The sequence below is a fragment of the Leptonychotes weddellii genome, chromosome 11 (assembly GCF_054177405.1).
Source record: "Leptonychotes weddellii isolate Sample4059 chromosome 11, ASM5417740v2, whole genome shotgun sequence".
Classification (NCBI taxonomy): Eukaryota; Metazoa; Chordata; class Mammalia; order Carnivora; family Phocidae; genus Leptonychotes; species Leptonychotes weddellii.
The window spans coordinates 79050021-79067653 of NC_138379.1; the positions used below are offsets into that span (position 1 = coordinate 79050021).

At 38.2% G+C, this 17633-nt stretch overlaps 2 protein-coding genes across 6 annotated transcripts in view; both read left to right on the forward strand.

Moving 5' to 3' along the window:
• LOC115942733 (uncharacterized) overlaps positions 1-17633 on the forward strand; it is a 224643-nt gene that overhangs the window by 166227 nt on the left and 40783 nt on the right. The window lies entirely within an intron of this gene.
• BLID (BH3-like motif containing, cell death inducer) overlaps positions 1-17633 on the forward strand; it is a 41045-nt gene that overhangs the window by 2980 nt on the left and 20432 nt on the right.

Below are 17633 nucleotides of genomic sequence, written 5' to 3' on the forward strand. Positions count from 1 at the left end.
CATAGCCAGCACTGTAAGAAAAAGAACTTTTTATAAAAAAGAAATCGCCCGTTGAGGTCTAACTTCATAGTTGGCTAGAGTTGTATTGTAAGTCTTCACATGTTTAAGAGGTTGGAATGAAAATAATTTTATCCCCTTGCCTCTTAAATGTCACCATTGTGCCAGGATTGGAAAGCCAAACTGACTTCAGATCAAAGCAAAAGTGGCTATATTTGTCTCATTCCAACAATGTGAGCTGAGGAGTCTGTAAACAGAACCCAGGGTGAAAAGTTGATCAGATTTGGATGACTCTTAAACTCTTGCATTCCCTTCTGGTCAAACACGGTGCCAGGAATTCCCTTAAGATTTTTGTTTTGTTTTGCTTTATTTTTTTGTACAGACTCTTCTAACCAGAAGAGTCAATATAAAGCAGTTACTGAGTTACCATTGGCAGAAAGTTTGAAATTCGAATGGTAACATTTTATTTCATTAAATGCTCTTTCCTCTTCAGAGCCACCCTGTCCTGGGATGGTAGAACTCTTCTATTACACATAAAAATGAAATGTTGTATGTTGGAATTGGGAAGGCCTAGGTATAGATCCCATATATATGTTTAAGGGGGAGAATGAAAAGTTCTGCAAATGCTCCACCCGGAGGATATGGTGTCCACGCATTACCTTTGTGTTTGCTTGGCATAGCATCGAGGAGGGTTGTAGGCCTCAGCTGCCAGCTTGCCAAGAAGTCATTACTTCATTACGGAATGATAGAACATGACATCCCAAAGAGAAAGACTGTCCTCATCGGCATGTATCATGTATAATTGTTTGCCCAATGCCTTGATCCACCCATTAAGCAAACAATCTACTTGGTTTTACCTGCCTCTTGAAGTGGTTGACTTAGAATGGATAAGCTGCTAGCAAATTAAACTTGTATTTTCCCTGGATAAATACTTATCTTTGATAAAGGCAAAATCATGTCTCCACTCATCATCCCATTAACCTGCCGTTAAAGTGTGTTACCAGTGAGACCAATGGAGTTCATGAATCCAAGGGGACGTTGAGCTGCCTATAGTCCCCATACAAAGACACCAGAAAGACTACAGGATGCCCACGAGGTGACTGCCAGGTTGTTTCTTTGAAAGAGGTTTTTAAAACCCATTACCCTAAGAAAAAAGATTATGGAGAGCAGTCAGTCTTTTCAAGGTTTCTAAAAGACCTGAGATACTATTATTTGATTCATCTGACTAGAAAATATTCTAGTGGAAAACCCAAAGCCCCTGGATCCTGGCCACAAGAAACAGGATATTAAATATTTTACATGATGATGCAATTCAGTGTTTTTCCCTCCTTCCATGTCCATGAATGAATGCTTCTGTAGATATTAATTATTCCTTTGGGTCTCCCTCAGAGTGGGCCAAATATTCTATAGGAAGCTGCAGAAAGTAAATAATTTCAGGTCTTCCCCAGAAAGACTCTAAAAATATATTTCAGTAGTCAGTATTGCATGGAGGTGTAGAGAGAATGAATATAAAACAAAGTAGTTTTATTAAAATCCTCAAATTGTTGGTATCAAAATACATTTATGAAGCTGTAACATCAGGATATAGTTTAGTTTAAAAAAAAAACCAGAAAATTATAATTCTTATTCCAAGAATTGCATTTGATAAAGCAATTCAACCCTCATCACCAGAGATGGGGTGGGGGGCAGAGGGAGGAGCTGATACTTCGTTTTAAAAGAGTTTCTTGTTTTTATTCCAAAATTAATAAATAGATTTTTCTACAAGAAAAAATGGTATGTACGGGAAATAATTAACTTTGAATTTTAATTTAATATGATTCCTTCTTTTTCAATGTGCTTACCAATAATTCCCTAGTATCTGTTAGGTCTTATGAATCTTTGTTGGCTGACTATGGTATTTAACCTCATCTGATGTGCTCTAGCCTCTCTAAGTTTTTTAAGCTTCTTATGCCTGGAACAGTGCTGAAATTTTACAGAGAAGTCAATATGAATGACTCTTTAAAAATTTCAAAGATTTATCAACACCTGACATGGTGCTCAATAAAGGAAAGTTAGAATGAAGCTCCTTATTTCTTTTGGGATAGCCATATGACTAGAAAAATTATGAGATTCATTCACTCATTCACCCAATGAAGTTTTATGAATGCTTACTGTATTCAGTACTTTGTGAAACAGTGAAGATATGACTGTGACTTCAAAAAAATGGTTATTTGCTCAGGAGCCCCTTCGCAGGATTGCATGTCAGTTACACGGACACCCATTTTAATGAATCATGCTTTATTCCTAATAGTTGCCCAGCTTCCAAATACCTAATCGATACAGAATGTGTCTATTCCTGGGGAGTCCATCCTTTTCCATAATCTCAGACATTTGTAGCATTGTTTGAGGTTCACCATCTTTTCATTTGGGCGGATTGCTGCTGCTAGCACCTCAGACTTCAGTGTTCAACAGACCGAGAGTCTGTATATATGGATTCAGAATATCTTTGGAATCTATTTTTGAAAGTTAAAGAGTACAATAGATTGCCTATACCTAAAGATATATAACTACTGTTCTTCTATAAATGCTACTTATTTTGTTTTTTTACTCTTTCTTTCAATAAGACTTTTTATGACATCATTCCATATCATAATTGCATGTTGTTATTGCATGCCTACAAATATTTACACTAATTATGTAATGAGCCATAATTGCACTAATACATGATAATGGGCTAAAATCAGTGTAAATAAACAAGGAATTCACACAACCAAAAGAGCAGGGTATTGAAAACCATTAGTATTCTAGCAGCAACATCTTTCTATCTTTGACCCCTAGAAGAAGGTGAATTTTTCCACTTCTGGATATTTAAAAGCTCTATAAGCTACACATTTAGGCTAATATACTAGCATGCTAGCACATCAAAACTTATACTGTCTTTGTTCTACCTTCTTTGGCTAACTCTTAGAGGGCGCTTTCATTGTTTTCCGTTCTTAAGGGTTAGGCCTTCACAGTGTTTACAGAATCAAGCAAATGGTCAGTGCAAGGAAAATGAGAGAAATGCAAATGCAAAGGAAAGACAATGACTTACGTTTTCTTCCAGTGTCCTAGTGAATATTAAATCTTATACATAATTGAATATCAAAAGGCAGAGGACTCACAGTTACTCCTTGAATTTCCATAGGAGATCCAGGACTTAAGGCAAACTTGCCAAATTGAATTCAGCCATTCTGCGATTTTTTTTGCCATACTATGAAGTTACAATATAAGTAGGACAGGAGACATGACAGAAAAATAAAAACCACCTGGCCTTTATCTTTAGGTTCATTTATACTCCCACTTTACCCATTCATTCATATGCTTTTGCTTTCATACAACGAACATATTTTTAAGTCCCTCCTTTGTGCCAGGTAGTAGGCATTCGGGTAGGGTTACATTTGCAGTGGTGAGTAGCGCAGCCCCATCTTCGAAAAGCTCAAGGTATAATAAAAGAGACAGATACATAAATTATAATGCAATAGTGTTAGGGTTAAATTAGAAATGTGTATATGAAATTATGAATGATCAGAGGAAGAACTCTTTGAATTGAGGCTTGAAGGCTGAATGGGAGTTTGCTTGGTAAAACTAACTTCCCAGTCTTTCCCCCAAACCAGCTAGCACTGATCCAAGAGAGGCAGCCTCCTCAAAAAAAGCAGCCCCATTCCATGATATCTGCGTCAGGGAATAGGATTGGGGAAATGGTCACTCTCCAGGTTAGTGGAGCATGATGAAACGCCAACTCTACAACATTTGGATCTATTTTTTTTAACATAATCAACACCATAGGACTATCACTCTTTTAGTCACCATGTGCTTAGATACTCCTCCATCTCTATATGCCTGGGCCCAGCTCCTTTATGGAACAGCTTTTACCAGGCAAAACCAGAGTCTAGCTAAGTGATGAGGAGAGGTGGCCATCTATAGACCAGAGAGCGGTCTCATGGGGAAGTGCAAAGCTGATCCAACGTGAGTTCACGTGGAGATGGGAAGTCATCAAGCTGCTAAGAGTCTGCTGCCCCAGCATCAGACTGGGACTGATGATAAAGGAATGACCCAGTTTAAAAATTAAAAGCAAACAGGGAAATCTACTGTATTTCTTTAGAAGGAAAAAAAAAATACAGAGTCACGTTTTACACATTGCTAAATATAGTATTGGGGAAAGAATTTATACCAAAAAAAGTGCTGAAACACTCAATTCTAGAAGGAGGGGCACTTGATAAATATGTGAATTATGTAATATTATGGTAAATATTGTTGAGTGGATGTTCAATGTAGCTTCTATATTATTTGTCTATCTCTGCTTTGCTCATAATCCTGTTTCCTATAACTTTTCACCATGTTTTGGCTGAAGCTCTTTCCCCTTGTGTGTTGACCCTTTAGAGATGACAGTTGTTCAGTTTCACAGTAGAAACATTCGTTTTCCTAAATTCTTTTTTCAGTTGTTCAAGTTTAAATATTGGTCTACTTCTATATTCTGTTAACATAGACACCGGAGGGCATTAGTTTGATCAGAATAAACGCCATTATATAACATTACCATAATTTTGATGCACCAGTAATACCAAGAAGAACAACCCTTAGTCTTCCCTCCCTTCTTGTATGCACAGTGATCTCAAGAAGCCAGGACTCTTGTGTTACTTTCTCTGATGTGTTGTCTCTTATGAATGACCCAAATAGGTGACAGCACGAAGAACAATCACAAGACTAACTTGTAATTTCATTGCTTAAGAAATGGTAGCTTTCCAGCCATTGTGACTGCATGTTCCCAGGTTGAGGTAGTAGGTTGTATAGTTTAGAATTACATCAAGGGAGATGACTGTACAGCCTCCTAGCTTTCCTTGGGTCTTGCACAAAGCAACATGCCGAGAACGATCACGATTCCTCCGGGCCTTTTTTTCTAGGAAAGCCTGTGAAAGGTAAGATTGGGTACAGTTATTTTACTGGCATTTTAGAATTCAGGTTTTAATTCTTGTACCCATGCTGTATTTTCATGTTCTGTTTCTTTGGGTTGGATTTTGTTTCACCAAAAACATGAGCCTTTGAGGGATTCAGCTTATCAATTACCCATTGTCACAAGAATGCTGCATAATAAACACAAAAGCTCAGTGGCAAACAACAATAAACATGTTTAGCTCGTGAGTCTGTGGGTCAGTGACTTAGACTGGGCAGTTTTTCTGGTCTTGGCTGGTCTCATTCATTCTGGCTGTCAGCTGTAGGATGGGGTCCCTAGGATGCTGAGGTAATTCAGTTTTCTATGCCCTACATAGCCCTGTGTCTTCCAACAAACTCTTCCTTGCATGTTCTCATGGTGAAGGCAGAGGAGCAAGAACAAGGAAGAGCCATAAGGCTTAAGTATGTTGCCAGCTTCTGATTGCTTTGTGTTTGCTAGCACTTCATTGGTCAAAGGAAGTCACGTGACCCAGCCTGGCGCCAGAGTAGGAGGCACTAGGAGGAGGTTTCTTGGCAAAGGGCAAGGAACTCAGGAACACATCGCACTTTCTTAGAGTTCATCAAATTGAAAGTAATTTCGCACCCTCCATCCTCGGGGGCTCCCAAGATCAAGAGCCATGTTTGTGAATTCACATTTTGGATTTTGGGCTAAGCTGGCCTTTGTCTGAATGTTACGTATATCCCTGTTAATGAGGTGCATTCCCACCAGCTTCTCCGGGAAAATGCCAAGAGACTGGACTGGTAATAATGTGGGGATTGACTAAATCAGAAACAAGACTCAGTCATTCCGTGGTGATAACTAGTGTCAAGAACGATGGACACTTTGCCTGACTTAGAGTGAACTTGCACAATCTGCCCAGAGTATATGAGTGGCAAAGCAGCAGTTACTTTGTCACATTTATTATGAGTTTGACATGAAACAGTTATTACCTATATCTGTGTTGGCTTAGAGTGTGGGTATTAAACATCTGTAGCCTCTTGACATATAAGGACCTACTTAGTACTGTTTATACATTTATAAAGCTTTTATTTTTTTTAATCAAGTTATCTTCCTGTACAAGACAATAAGATCTTCTCCTTGCAGTGCCATAAACTTGAGTGGTTTCAAATAGCCATGGCTCCCAAGAGGCAAGGAGTATTTGGGGTCATGCTTTGAAAACAAACTAACTTTCATATGATTGGATTTCTACTGACTAGGTAATAAGGATGTACCCACCAGATTTTACATAATGCTCTCTTTGCTTCTAGAATGGCTGTGGTGTCTAGGAGGTCATAGTGTTGCCATTTTTCAGCCAGTAGCCCATGGTAGGACAGTTTGGGAACTGCAAGAAAAATAAATTATGTTGGAGGCCACTTTAGACACATCTTAGTGTAAGTTATAGCAGTTCGGGTTGGGTAGAATATTCTTCAACAGGAGTCATTTCTTATCTTCATCTTTGGTGAGTATGTGTTCTCTTTCCTCAAGGGAACTCTTCACTGAACTTTATGTCTGATAATCATTCTTGGTCCCAGAAACCCTAAATACACCATAGTATAATATAAATGACCATAGTATCTTCTGAGACTTCATTTTAGCTAAAAGGAAAAAATAAAGAGGTACATGATGCTACATTTTAAAATATCATCAAGAAACTATAATACCTATATGGGTGGTACAAATGTTATTTTAATTTTTTGGAATCTGGTAATTTAATCCAGCTATTTTCTAGCACACTGATAGACTTCAGAACATAATGTGTTGCTGGCATCTTGACCTTCTTCATCCATAAAAGAACATTTCGCTGACATGATTTAAGGAGACTCTGGCCAGTTAGAATAGCGAGTTTATAAACTTTTCTGAACACAGGTCATTTATACTTCTTCATTTGCATGCATCAGATTATTTTTGACTTTGACTTGGTCTATTAATAGAGACATTTAACTAGTATGTGATAACTCCATTGATCCCCTTCTTGTTTGGAAGTATGCACTTCCAGAGATATTCTTTGGAAGGACAAACCCTAGCCTTGCCAGAGTTGTCTTTGGTTCAGTGTCTTCTCCCAGCTCTCTGAAGATCCAGGAAGAAATGAATAAACCAAGGTTTTCTTAGTCAACCAAATATATATTCTCTAAATACTTAGTACAAGTTTGAACTGCAACACCTTACCTCATTACCATTCTTGTCCTACTGTACAATTTTCCCTTCATCTCTTGCCCTCCAAATTCTAACCCCACTGAAATATTTGTTTTTCTCTTCTGAGTAGGACCAACCTCTGGTGGTCTTTGCCTTCTATTTCTCTAACAGTTATACTTCCAAGTTCCGTTGAAAGCTTCCTTTCAATAGTGTTTATCACACTTTAATTACTCTGAATCCCCTGAGATCTTGTTAAAACATAGATTCTACTTCAGTAGGTCTGGACGAGCCCTGAAATTCTGCATTTCTAACCAACACTTAAATGAAGCTCTTTTTTTTTTTTTTTAAAGATTTTATTTATTTATTTGAGACAGAGAGAATGAGAGACAGAGAGCATGAGAGGGAGGAGGGTCAGAGGCGGAAGCAGACTCCCTGCCGAGCAGGGAGCCCGATGCGGGACTCGATCCCGGGACTCCAGGATCAGGACCTGAGCCGAAGGCAGTCGCTTAACCGAGCCACCCAGGCGCCCCTTAAATGAAGCTCTTACTGTTGGTATAGAACATACTCTTGGATAGCAAAGTTCTACATGATCAACTGCCTCTGAATCCCAGGATGTCCAGACTTTTAAGCTGAGGGCAAGAAATTTGGAGACAGCTTTCCATCTTTAGATCAGTACAGCAATTTCCCCTCTAATTGTAGTCACAAAGTTTATCTTTTAAAAATATCTTAGTTCCTTTCACCAACAGAACTCAAGATGCAGGCCTATGAAAGTTGCATCTTAGAAATAGGGACACCGTGACATTGAGTGTAGTCCTGAAGACTTCTCTGGTTACAGTGATCATCCATTCCACAAAGCATCCTTGAATAGCACATGTAAAGAGAATTCAGCCGGGGGCATGAGTGCAGGTATCAAACAAGGCTCTGCCATACTCATCATTTAAGCTTTCTGACTGTCGGTGTCTAAATATATAAATCCGTGGACTAGACCCAGATCATTTCTGAGGTATCTCTACTGTAGAATATCCTGCAATTCTGCGGCTGTCATTCAGGAATCTTAGATGGCAGTGACTACAATCTTCTTAGCCTCCATATCCTTCTGTTTTCTGACATGGCGGGGGATATTCCCAGTTCTGTCTCCATGCTGTCAAAGGGACACAAGCACAATGGTAACGTTTGCAGTTACTGTGACCACAACGAGCTGCCAACACTGAAGGCCACATTAAAGCAATGGAAAAAGTAGCCTAAGAAAACAGTGACTATGAATCCTCTTGGTCCTTCCATGGTTTGTAGATCACTGGGGTAATAAAAGTAAATTAATTTCTGCCTAGTTAATGTCTAAGAATGGGGTATGTTAAAGGACTGAATATCATTTTCCAGTAGAGGTTATCTCAGTGGTGAACAGAAGGGAGTATGTGGGATATGTGAAATTCACTACCTCCTTCCCCGGTTCCTGTTTGTGCTCTTTCTAAACAAAAATTATGTGCTTCGTGCTCCACCACGAACTGCAGTATGGAGCACACGAGAGCTTCTGTGGCCCTTTTCAACCCTTTTACATCAGTCACAGAACTCCCACTGTTCTGTGCTAATGCAAAATGCAATAACGTTTAGCATCAGGACATCTCTGAGTCAAGAGGTTAACGGAAAACACATCTCCCATTGTGTTCCTGCAGCTCTGATACCGTTAATGGCGAAAACACCATGGAGACAAATAGATCTCTCTTTATTCAGGAAGCTTTGAGTGAAGAGAAAATATATATGACACCTTTACAACACGAGAGCCCTCTCTATATGGTGCATTAAGGAAGGGTGGAGGAGGAGGGGGCGGTTCACGCAACATCATGTTTGATAGGGCTTGAGACTCCCCTGGATGGAAAATTCTGTCTCCTCCATTTTCTTTCTGTTGCTTTAGTAAATAGTTCCAGTTCTGGCAGGGGGAAGTGAGATTTAACCTTTCAAGGGACAAATTCAGGGTAAGAGATTTTATGGGGTATTTTCTAAAACGTGGCCAAATTGCTATATGAAGACATAGCTGCCTCTTTCTTTCCTATCCTACCTTTGTGCATAGGTCTTGATCTGTTGTGTGTTTCAGATAGATTGTGTACCAATATGTTTATAAAAGGGAACCAAGGCAAAAAAAAAAAAAAATCAACACATTATAATTTTGCTGAGATTTCACTTGAAAATTACCCAAAAGTAGGCTGTGCATTTTGTATGGTCATATAAAGGTCATATGGAAACATATTTTTATGGTCTTATTTTCCATTCATTTGAGAGTATCCCTCAGGGAAATCTTAGTCAAGGTCACTTCTTGTTCCTATAGTACATTCTTTCCCCAGTTTTATTGAGATATAATTGACATACAGCACTGTAGAAGTTGAAGGCATACAGCATAATGATTTGGCTTACACATATTATAAAATGATTACAGTAATAAGTTTAGTTAGCATTTGTTGTCTCCTATAGCTATAATAAAAAGAAAAAGCGAAAAAAGAAAAGAAAAAAACAATCTCCTTGTGTTGAGAACCCTATAGAACTTTAAAAAGAAATTTGCTGTGCAGTTTGTGAATTGTCATCAGAAGCTAAAATTCGGATGCTCCATTTCTTGAGGATTTAAAGACTTTTCATTCTGTGGTAAAAAAAAAAAGTTCTGGTTCAGGAATCCATTTGAGGGGTTATCTGCACAGTTTAGGTGCACCAAATAATTATCAAATGTTCTGTGTTATGTATAGTCTTTGAAACATTTGGAGGGTATACGTTATTGATCACCACCCAATCCTGTCAGATGACCACACCGGCTTTGGTGGGGGGTGGGGTGGCGGGAAAGAACAGCATGTGCGTTCAGCTTTTACACTGAACTGGGAATTTTTAGACCTGTTTCCCAGCCAGGCTGATACATTACAATACTAGTACTCTAATTGTTGATTCAGTTGCATCAAGGGCAGCCAAATTTCATGTATAAAAGTTCACCAAGTCCAGGAAGGAGGGAAAGGAATTCCAGAATGACTCATTGTTTAATGAATAAGGCCCCAAGTGTTCTGCGGTTGCCATTTTTAAACTTGAATAAAATGTATAGAATTCAAATCATAGCTTGAATTCCAAATTGGGGCAGATCATGCTCAATGGTGAGGCTACAGTGTTATACCAATATGCTGCTTCTAGTCAACTGCTAATAAGCAACTTCAAAACATAAATGGGGCAATCATGATGTGTGCTCTGAATCCTCTAAAGGTTTAAAAGTCTTTTAATCTATTTGTAGCTTTTTATTATTGAGTAATGAAGCTCTGCTAAAATGCTGGAACCAATATGCAAAACACATATTAAATCAAGCATAAAACTCAAGGAGAATAGATCCCCAAAGACTGAACAGAAAGGTACAAAATGAATTTATGGGAAGTAAACTTTGGTTGAGGGTGGGAGGAAGAGTAAACTTTTTATTACCTTTCATGACTAAGAAACAGAATTTTCTGGTTAGTCAATAGGGTTTTTATCAAAATCGTCATATATAATAGACACGAATGACCAGTTTAAAAAAAATAAAGATTATATTTTGCTTAAAGCTAAGATTGTTCTGTATACAATGTAATATTTCTTTCAGATTTATAAGTTATTTCATGTCTCAGCACACCTTCTGCCTACAATTTATCTTTAATCTCAGTTAGTCTCCTAGCTCATGCTTTGAAATTACCTTGTGCTTCTAGATCAGGACTATCAAGCTAAATTGATGTATAGTTAGGTGATGTGTGGAAATGCCAGTTGTGGGCCTCAGCGTGGCAGAATGCTGGTTAAACTAGAGTTTACCATTTCTGTCCTACGGCTTAAGTTGGAAACTCAAATTAATATTGACTGTGATCTCATCTAACAGAAAAGTGCCAAAATATTCTGTTGTCAATTAAACCCTACCATTCACCGATCTACCAAAATATCTCCTTCTGAATACAGCACATACGTTATCCTGTGAACTTGTGTGGTTCTAAGTTTAGCCAGCTCTGTTGGCTCTTCTCTGCCTTGCCAGATCTTCCCTCTACCTTTGTTCATCCTGTTCTGTGCTCTCAAAGATTGTTAATCAGGGGCTGCCTCAACAGTCCCTTTGGCCCTCTGGCTTCTAATTGTGTTTGGCCAAGGGGAGGCACCAGCAGGAGACCCCGGGAAAGTGGAGATAGAGGTCCGATACGTAATCCCCCTGACAGTCTTCCTGTAGGCCATGGGTCGACCTGGCTTCATTCCCTACTGAAGATGGTGGCCACCCCTGACAGTTCTAGGTCTCTTTCTAGCTTCTGATAACCAGCCCCCCACCCCTTGTTCCCTCACACCTAGGCTTGGTAATGACTTTCCCCTGCTATTAGTACTTGGACATTTACACGTCTTAATGTCTGTCTTAACTCTGCCCAATCTTCGAAAATAATCCTTTCATTGAACTTCCCTCAGTTTCCCCATCTCAGTGTGCTACTTTCTTGTCTGGACTCTGATTTTCTAGTTCAAGTTAACATAAGCTAGATAACAGAAATTAGTCACTCACTTTCCATCCTGTGTGGGAGTTGAGGGATGGGGGAGTAGATATTTATCTTTTCCGTAATACTATAAGCTCTGGAAGGGCAGGAACCATATCTAATACCTCCTTTATAATTCTTCACAACACCTGCAAAGGGCTTAGCTCACAGTGCATGCTCAGTGCACATGGAGAGTCTTACTGAGTTGCTCTGAAATCCTCAAATTTGTTACAGGCTTAAATGGAATGTAAGCGCTTGACTTAGGATGTAGACTTCAAGAAGTCAAGGACCACACTATTTTTTAAAACAGCATTTATAATATAATCTCCCATGACACAAATATCAAACCCACTCTGGAAACCCTAACTCCATAAAAACAGAAGATTTACGTCATGGGTTAGGTTGGTTTGTGTTTAGTAGATGAGACATAATTCTACTTAAAATGTTCAGATCTCATTTTCCTTTTACATTACCTACTAAGCCTCTACTATACGTTAGTTTTCCTATTTGTGCTATTTTTTTGTATTTATTTATATGACTTTCTCCATAGAAATGGTGTCAATACTAAAGAGTAGCATTGACAATTTTCTGAATATAATCTGGGTGGAGGGAACGTAGAGGGTGTGTCTGAAATAAGGATTTAAGAACTGCAGAACAAAGGGAATGGTTACCAGAATAGGTATCTTCACTATTTCTTTGGGGTTCCTATTACTGATTTGCTCCTTGACTTTTGCCATCATGCCAAACCTCTCCATACTTTAAATTTCGAAATTACTCCCAACTTCAGGAAATGTAGCAACTGGGAACGGAAAACACTTTGATTTCTAAAGTAGTCAGTTGCTACTGTATCCTCGTGTGTTGTATTTATTTCCCACTTTGAGCAAATCAGTGTTTTAATATCTTCTTGCTCTGAAACTGGTGAAAATAGATTAGGAAAAAGTTAAGAAGAACTTGCCTTTTGACTTTCTTTACTGAAAGGAAACCGCCTGGCTAGTTCAAAGAGCAGATGCCTTACTGTTCATATTTTGCAAACAAGATCATTTCTTCAACAAATGGAGGCAGCTGGAACATGGTCAACTCAGATAAGTGAAGCTTTGTGTCTCCCTGATAAGTGAAACTGTTTAATGATAATTTTACTCGTCCACTTGGGAAGTGACCAAAGCACTATTAGATAAGTTAAAATTTTTAAAAAGCGTGGAAAATACTTTTGCCAACTGTTTCTTCTTGGCCTCTTGGCAAAGATCAACAGTTACATTCCCTATCTAGGGACTATCTCTTGTGGGCCAGACCGGATGATCTAATAGGTCTTTATAATCTCTAAATACTGTGACTTTTATCCCCAAGTGAACTACATAGTTTATTTACATAGAAACACATTCACAGGCTTAAGGAAATGCAGTATGACTAATGCTAAGGAAAGTGAGCCAGAATGACTCAAGTGACTTTTTTTTTTTCTAAATAGGATAAGTAAATTAAAATCATAGACATTCCCTCTAGTTCCTTCCAGCATCTCAATATGTAGATTTTAGATGTCAGAATTCCCCAGTAGTGAATTATTTTTCTGCCACCAGCAAATTATAAACATGTTGTCCTGTTAAATCAGTAAACCTTTGCTGTACTTATCAAGAAAACTCTTCAATGGAGATTGCGTTTAATTGTTGTTTTAATTTTACATTCTATCCTAGGCACATGGGAAATTAAAAATGTTGGGAATGATAGAAAAATAAAAATTGCTAGAAAAATACAAGCATGATAAATAAAGCATAATCACTGTGCATTTCAACTTTATTAAGAATGTGTTTTTGTGCCTTGGGCTACATTTATCGAGACAAATGAAGCATTGGGAGGAATCTCAATTTTTTAATAAAAAAATTGTTTCCTCGGGATTGTGTTGGCAAAGACAATGTTTTTAAGGAGTCTTTTCTTTCCCCTCTGTGTTGTACAAATGTTTTATGCTTTCTACATCAGGTGATACTTTGAATTGTCTATTTGGGATTAAACATCAAATGGTTCTATTGTTGTTGACTTTTGTCTATTTGGGATTAAACATCAAATGGTTTTATTGTTGTTGTTGACTTTTTTTTTAATCAAATCTCCTCCATACACGACATTGGGTCTCCTTAAGAATAAATACAGGGACAGTCAAGAGATCTTATTTCCAGAGAACTTAGAGCTTCTCAGCTGATTACTTGCCCAACTTACTTGGCATACACAGGTTTAAAAGAATGTGGTTAAGAGATAACAAATAAGAAGGCAGATGACAAAACCCTAGTATTACCCATGAATTGTGTTCCTAAGCCAATTGGGTAAGCTTCAGGCCATTTATTTTAAGAGGAGGTGTCTGGATGCTGATCCTTTCTGATAAAAATTGTCGTAGTGAGGCATTCTGTCTGGGGGCTTGATGATCAGTCCCTTCTATGGTGCTTTCTGCTTCCCTAGTCCTGATTTATCATTTGAAAGTCCGTTCTAGTTCAACACTGAGGAGAAAGGCCATATAAATACAATGCATTACTTTCTGACATCCTGTAACAGGGCACAATTGATTATGTTGCTTATCCTTAAATGAAAGCATTTCTTAAAAGATAATTTTTCTACGGGCTCTCTTGGAGTATATGCTACAAGTTCCAGTAAGTCACTCCCAACCCCTACTGTGTCAAGTGAAGACATCTCTCAGGTCACTTCCCACAATAAATTCAATATGAAGTGTCACGTGTATGCCTCATCCTGCAGTCTTAAGGTTTAAGGGAGAGTATCACCCTCCTCAGCTCCTTTTACTAACTTATCTCAGTTTGGTGTCTCATCACACTCTACCATGATTTATCTTCCATTTCAATTACTTTCATTGCTCATGCTTTGAAATTACCCGAAAACTCAGATCCCCGCTGAGGGCCGGGTTCATGTTTGAGGATACGTTTGTTTTGACTGTTTGTGTCCTCCTAAGTCAAGCTCAAAGGTCACCTTCTCCCTTTCTGTTTGCCTCTCACCTCCCTCAGTCAGCTCTTCCTTTTGTGCTCACGTAACACTTTGTTCAAACAGCTAGCATATCATTAGATGAGTGTTATACATGTCTGTTTTACTGAGAGCTTTAGTGAATTCTTTGATGGGACGGACACCATTTCAATCATCTTTTTATTCCCAAGCTGACACATAATAGTTGCTTAATAAGTGTTGGCTCACTTGAACCAGATTTTCTTTCAGTAAACAATTTTGACAGGCCTGTGATTTAGGAAATGTGAAACTCAGCTAACATTTGCACCCCACGTTTAAGTTCCATATTGTATTCTGTAGCATCTACAGGCTTTTCTCCTTTCATTCTGCTATTGTTTCAGGGCACAAGATTGGATCTGAAATAGATTTAACAGCCAAGTGAAAATAGGACACCGTTGAGGCTTGGCTTTTTGAAAAAGTTTTCTTAGGCTATTGGGAGTTCCCAGAAATTCAGAGGTTCGGTCAACTGTGGATACATTGAATAAGGCCTGAAGAGAAATATTTTATGCTTATCAGAACAGAATTGATCAGAAATTGTATTACTCACATGCAATTTCCCTGCAATGGGATGAAACTTACTGGGGAGGAAATCTCCCTTGATGAAATCTACCCTTTTCTGCATTGTTTATTTAGTGTAGATAAAACCACATTGGTCATGAAGATGATGAATGGCTTTGCTTTGATGTGACTAAGCTTCCCCAGTTGTCATAGCTTCCTACTGAGCCACATTTCTACTATAGTTTTTGAAGTTTTTTTAAACTGAGGAATATATTTTACCATGGTGGTGGTAGTGATAGTCATGATGGTAATTTGTTCCATTAGTATTCGTTGTGCAAACGGAATAGACAGTGAGTACTGAGTTCCTTTCTTCACTTATCAAAATTAAAAAGTCCTTCCAATTAAGTGAGTTACTATTACAGTATCAACTGCATCTAGCAATGTTTGTTCAATTTAAGAATTCATTGAATACATTTTGTTCGTATGTTACCTTTTATTTTTGAATCCCAGGAAGGAAATAAATACATCTCTCTGCAAAGATTTCAGTACAACCCTGCCCAGAGAGTTAATGTTACAATAGTCAACTCATTGGTTTTCCCAATCAATTTCATTTCACTTTATCAAATAATTGTTAATTTACTGTTCTTGTGTTCTCTTTTCCTCTGTCTCTCTCAAGTTTTAATTTATCAATGATTACTATCAATAATTGATCAATAATTAACATCAATAATATCGGCCATTAACAATGTATTGTACCTGCTCAATTTTCCTCTGTTGTACATGGATTTTATATATATATATAATATATATCCATTAATATTATTATATTATTAATATATATAAAATCCATTCATTCAGTTGTTAAATAGTACATTACTGAGCATTTATGCTGGGTGCTATGGTAAAGGCAAGATAGATATGATATTTCTGCCTTCAAAGATCTTGAAATGTAGTGAAGGGAATAAAATAATTACAAGATGATTACTTCACAAATACAAATGCATTAACTGCAATTCCAAAGGGCTACGGTGAGTCAGAGGAAGAGGATATTTCCAACTGCAGAATTGGAGCAGGCTTCATGAAAGAGATGTATTTTGAGTTGGGGCTTGAAGAATGGGTTGGATTTCGAGGGACAGAGACTGGGGACAAAATATGCCTGTTGAAGGAAGAAGCATGAAGAAGGGGCTTGATTAGCAAGGAGGACCTATTTGGGAATGGAAATAGTCCATTTGGGTTTAGACAAATTAGAAAGAAGAAAAGACTTTACAAGTAATCTGAAATCAGTTCATAGAGGGATTTGAATGCCACGTAAAGGTGTTTGGAGTTTTGCCAGGTGTAGCTATGGGGAGCAGGTAGGTTGATTAACTGTCTACTTTAAAATGATTAATTAGCATATAAAGTGGACAGGACGGGATGTGGGGAGACTAGTTAAGAACTTATAGACTCAGGTGATCCCCGTATCAGTCTGAACTAGAGTGTTGGCCACGTGTGTAGAAAGGAGGACAGAATAAGGACAACAGGGTTTCAACAGTAGATGAATCAGAATAAGGACAACAAATACTTGCTGAAGGCTGATTAAGTAAATTAATTTATTTTGGACTTAAGCAGTATGATCTTGTGCATTTTTACAGCAATATCCGGCAGGCCAGGGATAGAAGCAGGGGAAACAAATGGGAATCACTCAAGATCATAGTTTGGAAAATGAAAAGCTGTAAAAGGTCAGAAGATAATAGATCCTGGGGTTCTAGTGAAAGCATCATTGAAATGACTTCACAAAAGTTACTGACCAAATGGAGATAAAGTTGAAGTACAGCTAGAAGAAAGTGATGAGCTGGAGGGATCCAAAGGAATTTTGAGTTTCTATGTCACAAATAGAAATCAAATGCATCCAGTACAAGGGAGGACTGGGTAGGCAATAAATGTAGAGATTTCCTGAGGGTGGAGCCGATTCTGGGGATGAGGAAGCTCAGGTTGTGGCCATGTGTATGGTGGACTACACTGGAAATGAAAGGAGATTAATATCATTGGACTGGATGAGGTCAGGGTACCAGAAAGGCCCTCAGACAGCATGGAGGAAAAGATTGTAACTGAGACAGAACTAAATTATAGAATTGAAACACCCCCACACGGAATGAAAGTCCAGAGACCAATGTTCATGAACTGTCTCCATCACGAAGAAAACTGTGATATGAAAACCGGACAAGTCTTAGTGAAGGAGCCCCGTTCTTGCCACTGGGCTCCGATACGTAGCGAATCCTCAGGCACTTTCTAATTTTTCAGGAGTTCCATTTGTCATTTCAAATGCAAGTAATGTACTTATTCCCTTATTCACTTAAGGCAAAGGTACCCTAAGTTCACAATCACTGGATACGTTTAAGGGCGCAATCAGTACTCATTTATGCATTCCATATTTTCAAATTTGCCAACTTGCTAAAAAGAATTTATATTTATATACCCAAATGAATAATGGCAGTGCTTTTTTGGTCATTTGCGGACATGCACAGAGCATTGAAAATTTATGTCACCTAATTCACGCGTTCCCAGCTGAGGTCAAACAAGGTGATATTTTGCCTTCTTGTTTT